We start from the raw sequence: 14,557 nt of genomic DNA, 5'->3' as shown, positions 1-14,557 counted from the left end.
CCGCCGCCGCCGCCGCCGCGGGACCTGCGCTCCGCGCGCTCCCCGAACTCCCCGGGGGCGGCCGCGGCCGGCGCGTGTGGGGCGAAGCCAGGCGGGCGGTGGCGGCGGCCCCGGTGCAGCCCCGGCCTCCGCCGCCCCCCCCCGCCCCCCGCTGCCCCCGTCCGGCCCACGCCCAGAGGCCGCCCCGGAGGCCTCCGCCAAACGCCAGGTGAGCTCGCCCGGGCGCCGCCGGGGCGGCGGGGGCCACGCGGGGTCCAAGCCCCCCGCGCCTCCCGGGGTACGGCGACCGCGGCTCCGCCACCCCATTCCCGCTACCGCCGCTGGGGGTGGGCTCGCTCTCCTGGGGGGGGCGGGGCGCGCGGAGGGGGCGCCCTGCCCGCCTGAGCCCGGGAGTCGGGGGACCCGGGGCACAGAGGGGGCGCGGCGTGAGGGTCCCCGCGAAGTTGGCGCCCACGCGCGCCGGGGCGGGTCTCGCGCGCGGACACTTGCGCGGGGCGCGGCCGGCAAGCGAAAAAGGCCCCGGGTTCCAGGTGGCGCGGTTCCGGTCCCGGCGGCCGCCCCCTTCCCCTCGGGGCTCGGGCGGGTGCTGGGAAAGGGGGCCCGAGACATTCAGCGACCTGCGGGTGGAGTTCACGCAGCGACTGGGAGCCGGCTGCCGGCCGTCCTCCCTGGGCGCCGGAATCCCCGTCGGTGACCGGGATGGGGTGCTCTTATTTATTTTTCTCTGTGATTTTCAAAAACTGCCCCCATCTTAAGGGGAAGTCGAAAGTGAAGGGAGAGGGAGGTGCTCGATAAGAAACGATCCCTAGTGTGTAGAGTTACACATTTCTGGAGCACACTGCCGGTGATACTGGTATCTTTTCCCAAAAGTCACTTTGATTCAACTTCGATGGGTTTCTCGCAAATGGCAACATTTCGGTGGTGAGGGGCGAGAGGAAACAAGCAGCAGCAGTCCGGCTGATTTGATCTCCAGTGGGATCGATTCAGTGAGCCGCAAGAAGCGGGTCTGAGTTTTCAACCCAGGTTTGATGTTCTATTGAGTTACTTTCTAAGATTTCTGCCCCCCAGGTGCCTCGCTTCTTCATATTAGGGATGAAGCATCTATGGAGGATGGATTTGGTTGTTTCAGTTTCCTTAAGCAAATTGGGTTCATTCTCCCGGTTTTCTCTTAGTTGTAGAGGAAGAGCTATATATGCAAATGTATGACAGTTAAGGGTGTATCACCTCTAGCGAGAAATCAGTATGCAGGGAATTTTATTCGTATATATGAAGTCTAAACTTCAGTAATGCTCTTCAACAGTTATCTAAAGAGTTAGCACCTTTGACTTTTAGCACAAAGGCAAAAAAAAATTTTTTTACCTTGAGTGAATATTTTGAGGTATAACTTGCCCTCCCCCACCGTGGGAAATCTCTCCTGGTTTTGAAAAAATATTGGCCTCAATGCTGGCTGTGCATGGGTTTGGGATCCTGTTCATTTTCTTGGTTTAGAGGAAGACACTGTAACCAAAAGATGAATTACTATAAATCTTAAGTACTACATATTGTAAGTTGAAGTGTCAGTTGACCGTCTATCCCAAGTGGCATTTTGGAGGGGATCATTGTTGTTTAAAAGGTAATAGTCAAAAAAAAAAAAAAAAAGTAATAGTCAAGTGGTGAAAGGGTGTTCTTTTTAAGTTACTTGTTGCTTGGCTGTATCATCATAATACTGATTTGGAAACAGTATCTAGTGACTTAAAATAATCTTTAATGTTGTTGATGGGAAAGTATCACTGCCCCCTGTAACTTAAATTTTCATGAGGCAGGCTGTCATTCGTAGATGGAGTCCTGGCGAAACACTTATAAGTTCATTTTGTATTTTGTTGGGCAGTGCCAGGAATTTTCTGAAGTAATAAGCCCAAGAGAGATTGGAAAGACTTTAAAGTTGAGGTATACCTGAAAATAAACATTTCTGAACGTTCTTGACTCAAGTGGTGGGAAACACAGCAAAATTTGAGCCTTTCTGAACTTGAAAAATCTGCTTTGTTAGCTACATAACTGGCAGTTGCATTGACACAGATCTTTTGTGTTGAACATTTAAGCACTCTTTTAATTGACTTTTCTCCATCTCATATATAGTGAGAGAACATCTTTTAATAAATCTTACAAGTGGTTTTCTTTTATACAGTTATTATATATTCACATGTTCATGAATGTTAAAGTAGAAGAGGCTCAAGCTCTATGCCATACTAACATTTCTTCCTTTCCTAGGGAAATCTCTGAGCAGAAAGAAGTAGCAGATTTTAAACTATACGAAAACTGATTTGGACTTCGAACATGTATGACTTTAGGTTTGGTTATTTACTCAAGTCATTAGATTCGTTCTTTGAGAGTATGAGAGTCTAGTTAAGGAAGTTTCTTTGAGTATTTATTTAATATTAGCCTCTGAAACTAAAAGATGATGAGAGAGCTAGCTCTATGGTTTTTACCCTGGTCCTGTAAAACAGGCATTTCGTAATATGCTTTTAGAGCTAGGATTATTTTGGGGGTCTGTGGACCTCAAAGAGTCATGAATGGGCTTCAAGAGATTCCTGCACCCCCTATAGTTGTGACCTAATCTTTTTTGTGTATGTGTATTTTTCTGGGGAGGGGTCTGTAGGAGAGGTCCTGGGCCCCCCTAATGAGAGATATATGTTTTTATTAAATAAAATGGGAGTTAGAATAATTCTTAAGAGAAAAAAAATAAGAAAAAGTAGATATTTGTGCTCAGTACTTGCCTTTTAAAGTTGTCTTAATCTAGTCATGTGGTCTTAAAGGTGCAAAAGCACTGCCATTTTGTTCCCACAGCAAACTGTTGTCTGTCAGTTGATAAGCCATGCATACACATAAAGGGCTTGACCTAGGTGCATTGTGGCTGTTTATCAATTATACTTAAAAATTTAGACCAAATTGATGGTCGATAAGCAGAGGCTTGAGCTTGACAACCAGTTCTTGGAGTGAACGGTTTATTCAGTTCCACTCTCTACTGCTCTCCAGCAAAGATTCTGGAAGAAGTGAATTTTCCTTTCTTTAAACACTGAAGGAAGAGAGGATATTATGAGTGAAGAGAGAGATGAATAAAATGCTCATGGTCATAAAAATAAACTTGCTTCCGCTATTCCTGTGGTCTTTCCCTTTCCCTCTCATTTATTCCTGGTGAGCATTCTTGCCCTTTGCTTTCAAGTTGGAGAGTGGTTAGGAACACAGGCTTTAGACTCGAACCTGGATTTGATTCCCATTTCCTGAGCCAGCCAGCCAGCCTCTCAGAGTCTAGAAAAGATGACCATTAAATGAGATAAGAAAAGCAAAAGGCTTTGCTCAGTCATAGGCCCCTAGTAAGTGCTCAAAGGTGGTAGCCCTTTTGAGGATGGTTTTATTCTCATCTGTAGAGGGAGATAGCTCATACGTTCTTTCAAAGAGAAAACCTTTAATCATACTCATTCCCACATAAACCTTCTGGGACCATCCTGCTTTCAATTCAGAAAAGCCTTTCACATCTTTCTGGTTATCATGGGTATGTACCCCAGCCTCTATAGGTCCTATTAGACCTGTCTAGTGTTCTTAACAATGGGGTTGCATTCTCTGTTAGGCTGGCAGGCTATGTCTACGTCCTGGGTGTGTCAGAGCCAAACTAATAAGCATGCACCAAGGTTGAGAGCTGTGAACCATTCAAAAATGACTTGATTTTGTGGCCTAGAACAGAGATCAGCAAACTTTCTGTAAAGGATGAGGTAGTAAATATTTTCAACTTTGCTGGCCACTCAGGTCCCTGTCACCCCTTCCATCTCTGTCAGTGCATGGAGAAAGCAGCCATAGACAAAAGTGAGTTGGCATGGCTGCATTCCAGTAAAACTTTGTGGACACTGATGCTTGAATTTCGTATAATTTTTATATGCCATGAAATATTAAAAAATTTTTTCAACCATTTAAAAATGTTGTGTACAGGCAGCAGCTCATGGTGTGCACAGGCAGCAGCTCATGGTGTGTACAGGCTGAGGCTGGATTTGACCCATGCATGGGCCATAGTTTGCTGACCCCCTTGCTGAGAAGAGCCGGAAGTCCTTTAGGTTTATGAAGTCACCAAGCAGCACTCCCCGCAGCCATTTGCCATCTCAAGTATTCAGTGCTTTTGGTATGCAGACTTTATCTAATGCCCCCATCGCCCCCATTAGCATGAGACTCCAGTACATTGTTATTAGTTTTGGTGTGTGGCCTTCCCTTCTTAGCACACGCATTGTGCTCACCAGTAAATTATTTATTGCTAAAAATGTTCTCACTTTGCCCAGTTTTCTGTAGAGCTTGATGAGTGAGCCCTGTCCTGTGTGATGGTTTTGAAGGGAATCAGTGCCTTTGGAGCTGTCTCACGCCTCAAGTTCCTGTTACCCTCCCTGTGCCCTGGAAGGGAAGTAATTGATACTAGGCCTCAAGCTGCTAAGGAGCCGCTCTTACCTGCATGCAGCCTCCTCCACCCGCCTCTGCATGATGTTTGCTCAAATAAAGCACACAAAGATTCCTCTTGTGTTCTAACCCCTGGAGATTAGCTCCAGGATTGGTGTGTACAGAGCATGTAGATGTATATGTCTGTGTGTAATTTCATCCGGCCGTCACTGAAGCTCTGAGAGTCGCTTCTTCTAGTTTTCACCTTTTCTCTCTCTTGACCCTTTTCTCTTGGCCATTGTATAGGGTGCAGATTTGGTGACCTAGTGGTTGCTATAATTGATTATTTTTTACTTCTCTTCCTGCCTTTTAGAATTCTCTACTAATTGCTTGTTTTGCAGCAAATATGTTCTTTTTGGAGTTTAACTTTTCAAAACAACATTATGCTGGAAATAAAACCCACTAATTGGGTATTTTAGAATTTTCCTCCTCCAAATGTAAACCTAATGCAATGTCAGAGGCTTGAATTGATATTTTAGATACTTAGTGATAAATTGCAGTTTTAAAGTTCTTGGCCATTTAATCTAAATGTTGGAAGTGTAAAGTATGTTATTACATTTAAGGCTTAACATTTAAGAGTTTCCTTCTTTTGAAAAAGGTAAATTTGGTACATATTTTCTGGATGACACTTGGGGCAATATGAATCCAACAAGGTCATGAATAAAATGGGAAGCCAACGTCTAGGAATTTATCTTAAAGAACCAATCAGTCAAGGGTGCATAGATGTGTGTGCCGGACTCCTCACTGCCCTGGTTTCTGTAAAAGCAAAACACAGAAAGTAATCTGAATGCTTATTAATAAAGGGTTGATTAAGTCAATTAGAGCCTATCCATACAGTGAAATAAATACTGTGCAGTCTTTAAACAGGATGATGCAGGTTGATATTTATTGACATGGGAATGATGTTTAGGAAAACAGAGGATAGCACGAGAATATGTTTAATGTGTGATTTTTAAGGTGGATGAAAGCCCTGTGTATAGAAACCTAAAAGAAAGTATCTGGAAGGATGTACACCAAATACTAATAGGAGCTTGTTACCTCTAGGTAATAATATTGTGGATGATCTTTTCTCTTTATTTTTTGTTTGTTTGTTTGTTTGTTTTAGGTAGCATGTGCTGCTTTTGTAATGAGGAAAAAATGATAAAGTTATTAAAGAATAAACATACTAATGGAAAACATCTCCTATATGTGGCTAAATGAGGCCTCATTCCCCGAGATGACCAATTTCCCTCATGGTCTGTGTTGTATTGAATGAGAAGTGAAATATGCTGTCTCATATGCCTTTAAAAATGTTTTCTATATTACTAATAAGCAAGAATATTTTCCAGACTCTTCCAACAGGAAAGAAAAAATTCCATACAGGACTAAATAAATATCAGTTTTTAGAAGAAACTCACTGAAAACACTCACAGACGCATAGGCATTGATTAAGAGAGTATGTTGTGCCTCATTTCTTGTTGTGAAGGATTCTTTTCCCCCTGTTGAAATTCTTATAAAACTGTAAGGAATTCATATGTATGGAGGGAGTATAGGCTAGTGGTTAAAAGCATGAGCTCCAACACTTTCTGTGTTGCTCTTGTCCAGTTAGAACTCAGTCTCCTCATCTGTAAAATGTGGGTAATACCATGCTAAGCTGTTGTGAAGATTAAATGATAAGTGCTTAGCAGAGTGCCAGATACTTAGCAGTAACTAAGAGGAAGAAGTGGTGGGAGGGGTGAGGGCATAATAATAACAGTAATGATAGAGATAATAGTGCTGATAATGATAATATTAGCTACTAATATTTCCCCCCTTCTAGATATAGGTTTGCATGAGGGCAGAGCCTTGTTTGCTGCATTCATCAGCCTAAACCCTCTAACCAGACCAGGTACCTTGACCAAGAGAGGTGTGTCGTCTAGTTTCACCCAGTCATGCTCCCTTTACCCTGGTCTCACTATCAAAAAAAAGAAGAAGAAAAAAAAAAGAAGGAGTGCTCAGGGGCTCACAGGCATAGAGCTGGTGCTCCATAAATAGTTGTTGAATGGATGGTAACCTAAAGCAAGCATTTTCTCTAGATAGTATGTGGTGAACTTTTAAAAGAGGGTTTTGATCATTTTTCAAGTTTATATGGAAGGCGGTTCCAGGCAGAGAAACTGTTAAAGGGAGAATCTGTTTTGAGTTCTCTAGTTTTCAAACTAAGTTTTTAGACATAGCAGTTTTGCTTCATTTTTCTTCTCTTAGCCAGTTACCTTCAATCCCAGCTCAACCCTGTTTGTACCTGCATCCTTGTGGTATAACTATGATAATTGGAGAAAATTTTCACTTTATGTTCACCTAAGTTAGTTTGGCTTTGGAGTATGTTCTACCTCCTGCCTAAACCTCTGTGTTCTGACTGAGGTACATTTCATTGTTTCTGTGGAATTAGAAGCATTGACCTGGCTGTAAAGAATGAGAAGTGTAACCACATCTGCCTGTGACAGTTATTTGGAAACACTGGAGTGTTGAGTTCCTTCCTAGGAAACTTTAGGAAATGCATGGAATAAAAGAATGTAGACATATTATGATAATTCATGAAGCACATCTATCAGTTATCTATTGCTGAGTAATAACAACCCGCTCCAAAACTTTGTGGCTTAAAACAGTGATCTTTTTTTTTTTTTTAATAAATTTATTTATTTATTTATTTTTGGCTGTGTTGGGTCTTCGTTTCTGTGCGAGGGCTTTCTCTAGTTGCGGCGAGCGGGGACCACTCTTCATTGCGGTGTGCGAGACTCTCACTATCGCGGCCTCTGTTGTTGTGGAGAACAGGCTCCAGACGCGCAGGCTCAGTAGTTGTGGCTCACGGGCCCAGTTGCTCCGCGGCATGTGGGATCTTCCCAGACCAGGGCTTGAACCCGTGTCCCCTGCATTGGCAGGCAGATTCTCAACCACTGTGCCTCCAGGGAAGCCCAGTGATCATTTTTTTGCTTACAGTTAGGGCAGGGCAGTTCTTCCACAGGTCTTGCCTGGCCTGAGATCAAATCCTAAAAGTTAAGGAAAGTTAATCTCTATACTAGTGCTTCTTAAACCCCTTGCTAAAGACACTTGCATGGGGCAGGGAGAGAGAGTGAGAAGTGGGAGGAAGCAGATCTTTAACAATCTCAAAAGAACAATCCATTATCTTAAAATTCGACATGAATTTTGTATGCTACTCCATGATGCATGCCTTTGTTTTACCATAAAATTAAGTCTAAATTACTTGCCAATCAAATTATATTTTATCTCCCAAATCTCTGAGAAAATTCCTTCTTCTAGACTCAAAATAATGACTAATCAGCTAAAGGTCTTCGGTTGTAAGCAACAGAAACTAAATCTGGCCACTTTAAGTGAAAAAGGAGGTTGCTGGAAGGATGTGGTGTAGCTCTCAGCATTGACAATAGAGCTGAAGAACCAGGCCTCAGAATGGATCAGATCCAGAGCAGCTTCAGAGATCCACGTAGCGGGACTCGGTGGAGAGTGTCCGCGGGGTGCCGGACTTCATAACTTCTCCAATTGTTTTTAACCCCTCTCTCTACTGAGTGTGTCTCTCTCAGGCTCAGACTGCGTGCTGGCAGGTGCCTTGGTTCCTGCCTCACCAAGAAAGTACCTGTTGAGGCAATTATCATTCCTCAGCAGGGGGGAGTGGACGCAGGGCTGATAAAACCATGGATGTCCACAGTCTAAACATTTGTGGGCCTCTGTGTGTGCATTACTTTGTGCATTATCTATCACATTAATACTTGCAACACTTCTCTCCCTCCCAATCCTGCATGCCTCTTAAACCCCAGTTTGAGACACAATATTATGGTTCCACACCACCTATTTCCATTTCAGCTAATCTTACCACTGTAAGTGCAGTAACATATTTATCCATTTCTTATGTGGTAATCTTTTATAAAACATTATGCATTTCCCTGATACTTTAGAAGAAAAGCACATGGACTGTAATTTAACCAGTTTTTGGTAACAGAGTCCCTGTGAAGAACATTTTTACCCAGTGCATGGTGATCCCTTTAGGACACAGTGAGATAAATACCGTTATTGGCCTCTGCACTAAATGTCCCAAACTGTCCTGCGTTTGTTTCTCTCTCATCTTGAAATGTCTAGCTGCTTTCATGGTATTTTTGCTAATACCTTAAAATAAACATTTTAGACCTTCCAGCTTATAAGCTGAAGGGACAACCTATGTTTATATAGCCTTTAGAGTATAAGTTAAACCATGCTTCAGTCAGTAACATGTGCAAATACAATGTGATTTTATTCAGAACATTTTCACATATTTTCCTGTTTTATACTCTCATCTTTTGAAGTCAGAGAAGAGCATATTTCCCCCTATTTTTTAGCTGAGAATATGGTTTAGAAAAGGTAAGCAGTTACCCTTGCAGCATATGACTGTTGGCAGGAGAACCCCTGGATACTTTGACTACCCATGCCTTTGCTGAGGGCAGTTCTAGAATGGTGGTTTACCAATTGCAGAAGCCCCTTATCCGGTTACTCAAGGTCCCAGGCTGAATTAGAGATGGGTGAACCTACGATTAACCTCTTACTGTGGGCACATTGGTGTGTAATGGAGGTATCTAATGGTTTCCTTGGTCATTTGCAGCCGCTTTTGTTTACTCTTGCCTTGGAGTCCCAGCATCTTTTTATTTCCCCACAGATAACCAGTCAAGAAGCCGATTTACCCCACCTCTTCTTCCCAAGATTAGCTGGTTTTGAAGTACCTCTTGGAGCCCTTTAGTCTGGCCTTTTTTACTTCCCCAGGATGTAATTACCACCTTTGGTGTAGTCACTTGTCCTCCCAACCCCTGGACGCTTCTTTTAAATGGTCTGCCCTGTTTTCTGCTCTTCAGGTCCATCACTGCAAGAGATTTTGAGAGGAGCACTTGACGCTTGTGTTTAATTAAGTCTCCAGACAGTGTTCTGTTAACAATAGGGTTGTACGTTAGGCCTTTTCCGCCTCGGTTTTAAAGTTTAATTGTCGTCTGAACCATCAACATGATCATAATGACAATATGGTGGTTCTTGTTTGGCCATAGAGATGTCACAAGACTTTTCTGTAGCTTTAGAAGCTCGTTTTAGCATTTAACACTAGTTGTTAAATTATCTCTCTTTTTCTAATTTGTTTCAGGCACTGATTTCTACAGCTTTTAAACATGTTCTGTTAACGACACTAGTCAAAAATCTGATTTTCTCATGGTCTCTTGCATTTCTAATTTGTATTATGGTCTCAGTTTTGCAGACATTTTGAACCTTTAGGATCCTTGAACTTAATCGTGAAGAGTGCTAACAAAGTTCTGCATTGAAAAATGCATATTTTTCATTGCTTTGTATTTTATTCACTTTTTTTTCTTAAGTTTTAAAGTACTGAACACAAAAGGAGATTAAATATCTCCTCTTAGCTGCTCTTAAGAGGAGATAGTTAAGACTCTAGTCTCTGCTCCCTCCACTCCTCACCCTGTTGATTATTATTGTTCTGGTAGTTATAACTATAAATCGAAGTTGGAAAAGAGACCACTTGCCATTACATTAGGACAGTTTAAATGGAATCACTTGTTCAAATTTACTAGCTTCCTGAAGCTAGTAAAGATGTTTATGGTTTCTAAGATTCCTTGTTAATTTATTTCAACACTACAAGACAGTGAATAATACATGTTTAGCTATTATAGATTATGAGAAAGGTAGCTCCTAGAAAACTAGTTACATATTCCAGCTTTCTGTTTAGAACTATAAATGGCACTGAATTGAAAAATCAGTTGTCATAGTAAACAGCAGTGATGATGTCGTAGTAGGCTGGTTTCTGAGTGTGTCTGTTGCCTTAGCTGACTGCCAGCAACGATTAGCTTTCTTTTCCAGAGAGCTGGTGTCAAGTGTTAATCAGCTATAGACTGGAAAGTTTTTACTGGCTAACATTTGTGGTGCAAGAAACACCAGTCTGTTTTTTTATCTGTAGTCTCTTAGCCATATCATTGCATATGATATCATGCATATGATATTGCGTGGTAGTCTTACAAAAAGAAACAGTTCCATTTTTCATCTGTATTAGGAGTGCTTCAGAGTATGAAAATAGTGAATTTTGACCTTGAAGAGTCTAAATTATCTCAGTTAAGGTTGTGATGTGTCCCAGAAAAAATTTACACATTAAACCCAGTTTATCATTCTTGTTTTTTACATTTAGAATAGTTTTTTTAAAAATTTTATTTATTTATTTATTTATTTATTTATTTATTTTTGGCTGTGTTGGGTCTTCGTTTCTGTGCGAGGGCTTTCTCTAGTTGCGGCGAGCGGGGACCACTCTTCATCGCTGTGCGCGGGCCTCTCACTGTCGCGGCCTCCCTTGTTGCGGAGCACAAGCTCCAGATGCCCAGGCTCAGTAGTTGTGGCTCACGGGCCTAGTTGCTCCGCGGCATGTGGGATCTTCCCAGACCAGGGTTCGAATCCGTGTCCCCTGCATTGGCAGGCAGATTCTCAACCACTGCGCCACCAGGGAAGCCCTAGAATAGTTTCTTAATATGAAAACATAGTTCATAAAAAGTAGTATTGAAAATCTTAAAATACACAAAAGCTAAGAAAGGTAACTTGGATTTTTGAGTTTCAAGAATTACATAAACTTGCTTCTTACAGAAAGCTGAAATTCCAGAATGCTTATAGGGTTTTTGTTTAATAATTTTTCCCTGATTTGCATAAGTCAGAGGTGTTTGTAGAAAATTTGGAAGATTTCACAAATACACAGAAGGAAACAAAAGTTACTCATACTTCTACTACCTAGAGATACCACTATTAACAGTTCATGTATGTCCACCTAGCTGCTTATAGAGTTTGCCAATAAAATATCCTTTGAAATGAACACTTAAGGGTAACAAGTGTTAGAAATGGATACACTACAGTGAGAACCCAGTTTTGTTAATCCCACTGCTTCTCAGTGTTTCCTTCAAGCTGAAGAGAGAGGCCTCCCCCCTGGGGTGGGACATGAGAGCTCTCTCGCTCTTTGGCCAGCTTTCGCTGAAGTGTAGCAGAGCATCTTTTCTGCAGACTGTAGTGTATCTGCCTGTCTTTATCTTAGCAACTCTTGCTGTCAGCTCTGAATGCCTGCTGGTTGCAGAGGGAGACATTTGGAGTCTTTGTTGGAGTGGCTTGTTGACATAAGCGCCATGGATCCTTATCAACCTCCTAGAAGGATTCTTTCAATCAGCTCTTGATTGATCAAAAGAATGCCCCAATATTCAGAAATATAGTAACCTCCAGGGTAGCCGTGCCAAGTGAAAGCAAGGTGGAGTGTTTAGAGACTCCCAGGTGATTTCAATTAACATCTAACCTCAAATCCAGTCGCCTTGGTAAAAAAATCCGAAGGAGCTCAGAGCAGATTATGGTATAAGCATATGCCAGTCCTTGCCATTGGAAAAGTGCTAATCTGGTCAGCTCTGTTAAAGAGACAAGCGAGGCTGAGCAAAGCAGAATTTCTCATCCTGTTCGTCTTTCGCCTAGTGCAGACGTAACCTGTGAAAGAGAGAAAGAAGGAAAGGTCACAGGCAGGTGGCTAGTAATACAAGATGGTTGGCTTTCTTTCTGTGTGCCTTGGCTAGTGGTAAGCAGATCCTCAGGTCTGAGAAAAGAGCAAAGTGAAGTGACACACAGGACAACTTCCCCAGGCAGTGATACAACTTTTGGGTATTCAGTGTGAAAATACAGTGCTGACTTTGATTCCAAAGCCCTCAGGGAGAGGAAACCCAGGGAGAAATAGGAGGAGGTGGCATCTCTTTGTAAACATTTTATTTTTCACATGTAGCAGACTCCTGCCTAGAGAATTGTTAAGTGTCAGCCCCTCCATTCTGCCAGCTGTTTTTCAAGAGCGCCCTCTCATGTTCTCTTGAACTGACCAGTTTAAAAGGTGTCACTTCTGCCTGAGAAACCTAAGAGCTTACATACAGTGCTTGGTGTGAAGGAATTGCTCTGGAAAATAACCTTTGTGATAACTGCTCACATGCAAAGGAGGGAGACTGCTGGTTTTACAAGTCTATGGTTTGAATTCTTAGTTCTGGCTGGGAACAGAGTCCAACTCTGATGGTTCAGGACTTTAATGAAGGGGTTATTTTCAGAGAGTGGGCAGAGTTAAGGGTGACATGGGGTTCCTGTCACCCAGAAACTAACAGCAATGGGAAGGTGTTACCACTTGCTAGGTCCAAAGGAGCAAAGAGAAGAAATAGCGTTCATTCCTGGAGTCCAAAGAGAGAGCTAGAGCCAAAGAGGAGGGGCTGTCTGACAGGCGCAATAGCCCTGGAGGGATTCAGCCACTGCCAGAAAATGCAGCCCAGACGGGGGAGAGAATAAAGAAGTAATACTCCCCTCCCCCACTTTCTTTCCTCCCTCTTTGATCTCCTTCCAGTGCCTTCTATTGGCCAAACCCACCTGGAAGCCTGACTGCATGAACTTAGTGATGCTACCCGTAGAGGTCAGCCTCTGGGGCACAGAGCAGGGCCAGAATGGCGGAAAATTGGTCTGGGGATGGAAAAAGGATCAAACAGAAAATTACTAGCACACCCTAGTAGCATATTCATAATCCCAGTTTCATCATTTTATCTTATCATCCTCATCTCCTGAAATCCCAAAATAAACCCTCAAGTGTATGAGCTGTTGGTTATGACTCAGTTCTGTCTTTTAATATAAGTAGCCTAAACAGTTACCCTACCCTTATTAGAGTTATTAAATATTCAAAGAGAGAATCTGAACAATTCTCAGAAGAATTGGAAAATCACTGTAAGACCTTCTGTTGGGGCATTTTGTTGTTGGTTAAAATTAAACTAAGATTAGAAAAAAATGCATGCGAACTGTACAAGTGATTTATCCTAAAATATAAAAATTGTAAGTTCAATCACACATTGGTGAGATGGGTTTTTGTTGTTAAAATTAAGCTGCAAAAGGAAAGCAGAACTTTTTTTTTTTTAAATCCTTGCCAATTATCCCTTCAGATCTATTTCACTAAGGTAGGGTGAAGATTCTTACTCAGGCAATCTAGAAATAGAAGAAGAGATTTTTAGCTGTTAAAAGAGGATGTTTCAATCCATAACTATTGAGCATTTGGCTTTGAGAGATAGAAAAATAAATAAGATATTTACTCTGCTTTCCAGAAACTTATGACCAAACAGTGAAAAGAGGTTCACACCCATCTATAATAATCAGCAATAGGAACTTTAATAGAAGTATCAGCTGTGGACTTAGAAAGAGGGAGAAGTGGTTTGTCTTTCCCAAAGATTCTTTCATATGGCTCACAAATATTTATCAAAAGTATACTTGCTGTGTCCTAGAAGTACAGACGATAAAAAGATACCAAACGGCCCTGACCTCAGGGAGCTGGGGTCAGAATAAGCATTTTACTACTGTTTCATCAAGGGCAGCCAATCATTTGGTGCCTTACCATTGCCTCAGTGATGGATGACATCCAGAATCCTTACCATGTTCTACCGTGGTCCTCTGATCTGGCCCCACCTACCTCTCCAGCCTCCTCAGGTGCTCTGGCCTCTTAGTTCCTCGAATATGACATGCTTTCTCAGAGTCTCTTCTCTTGAGTTTCCCTCGCCTGGAGAGCCTGCTGCCACCCTCATCTCTGAACACCTCTTCTGTCTCCTGGACCCTCCTGGTCCCAGTTTAAGTGCCACCTCTTCATAGAAGCCTTCCCTGACCATCCAGACAAATTCCAGGGATCTTATTACTTTCTGTCAAACCCGTATGTATTCAGGTACCCTGCTTTTACTCCTTCAAGCACCTTTCCACTTATTTGTGTAAAGTTTCGATGGCTGTCTTCCTTAGCAGAATGTAAGCACCATGAGAGCAAGGTACCTGTCTGTCTGTTTCACAGTTATGTCCTTAAGCGCCAAGCATGGTGCTCAATAAGGAGTTGTAGAAGGAAGGAAAAAAACTGGTTTCAAGCCCTGGCCCCTACCACTCACCAGCTCTGTGACCTTTGTTATTTCACCACTTGGAGACTCAATTTCTTATCTGTAGAATGGGGATAATGGTGATAATGGCACTTAATATGTGCTAGGCACTGTGCTTTATTGGTCTTATCTCCTCCATTAATTCTCCTCGGGAGAGGTGAACTGATTTGCTTGAGGTC

General features: G+C 42.5%; 1 protein-coding gene across 1 annotated transcript in view; it reads left to right on the top strand.

Moving 5' to 3' along the window:
• The first annotated feature begins 90 nt into the window (after nt 1-90).
• ATXN7 (ataxin 7) overlaps nt 91-14,557 on the top strand; it is a 127,890-nt gene continuing 113,423 nt past the window's right edge. The window contains 1 exon segment of the mRNA XM_082344698.1: nt 91-208. The gene's annotated coding sequence lies outside the window, so the exon portion shown is untranslated.

Source organism: Balaenoptera borealis (assembly GCF_965194805.1).
Source record: "Balaenoptera borealis genome assembly, chromosome: 12".
Classification (NCBI taxonomy): domain Eukaryota; kingdom Metazoa; phylum Chordata; class Mammalia; order Artiodactyla; family Balaenopteridae; genus Balaenoptera; species Balaenoptera borealis.
Note: the sequence above shows the minus strand (reverse complement) of the source record. Positions and strands in the feature narration are given on the sequence as shown.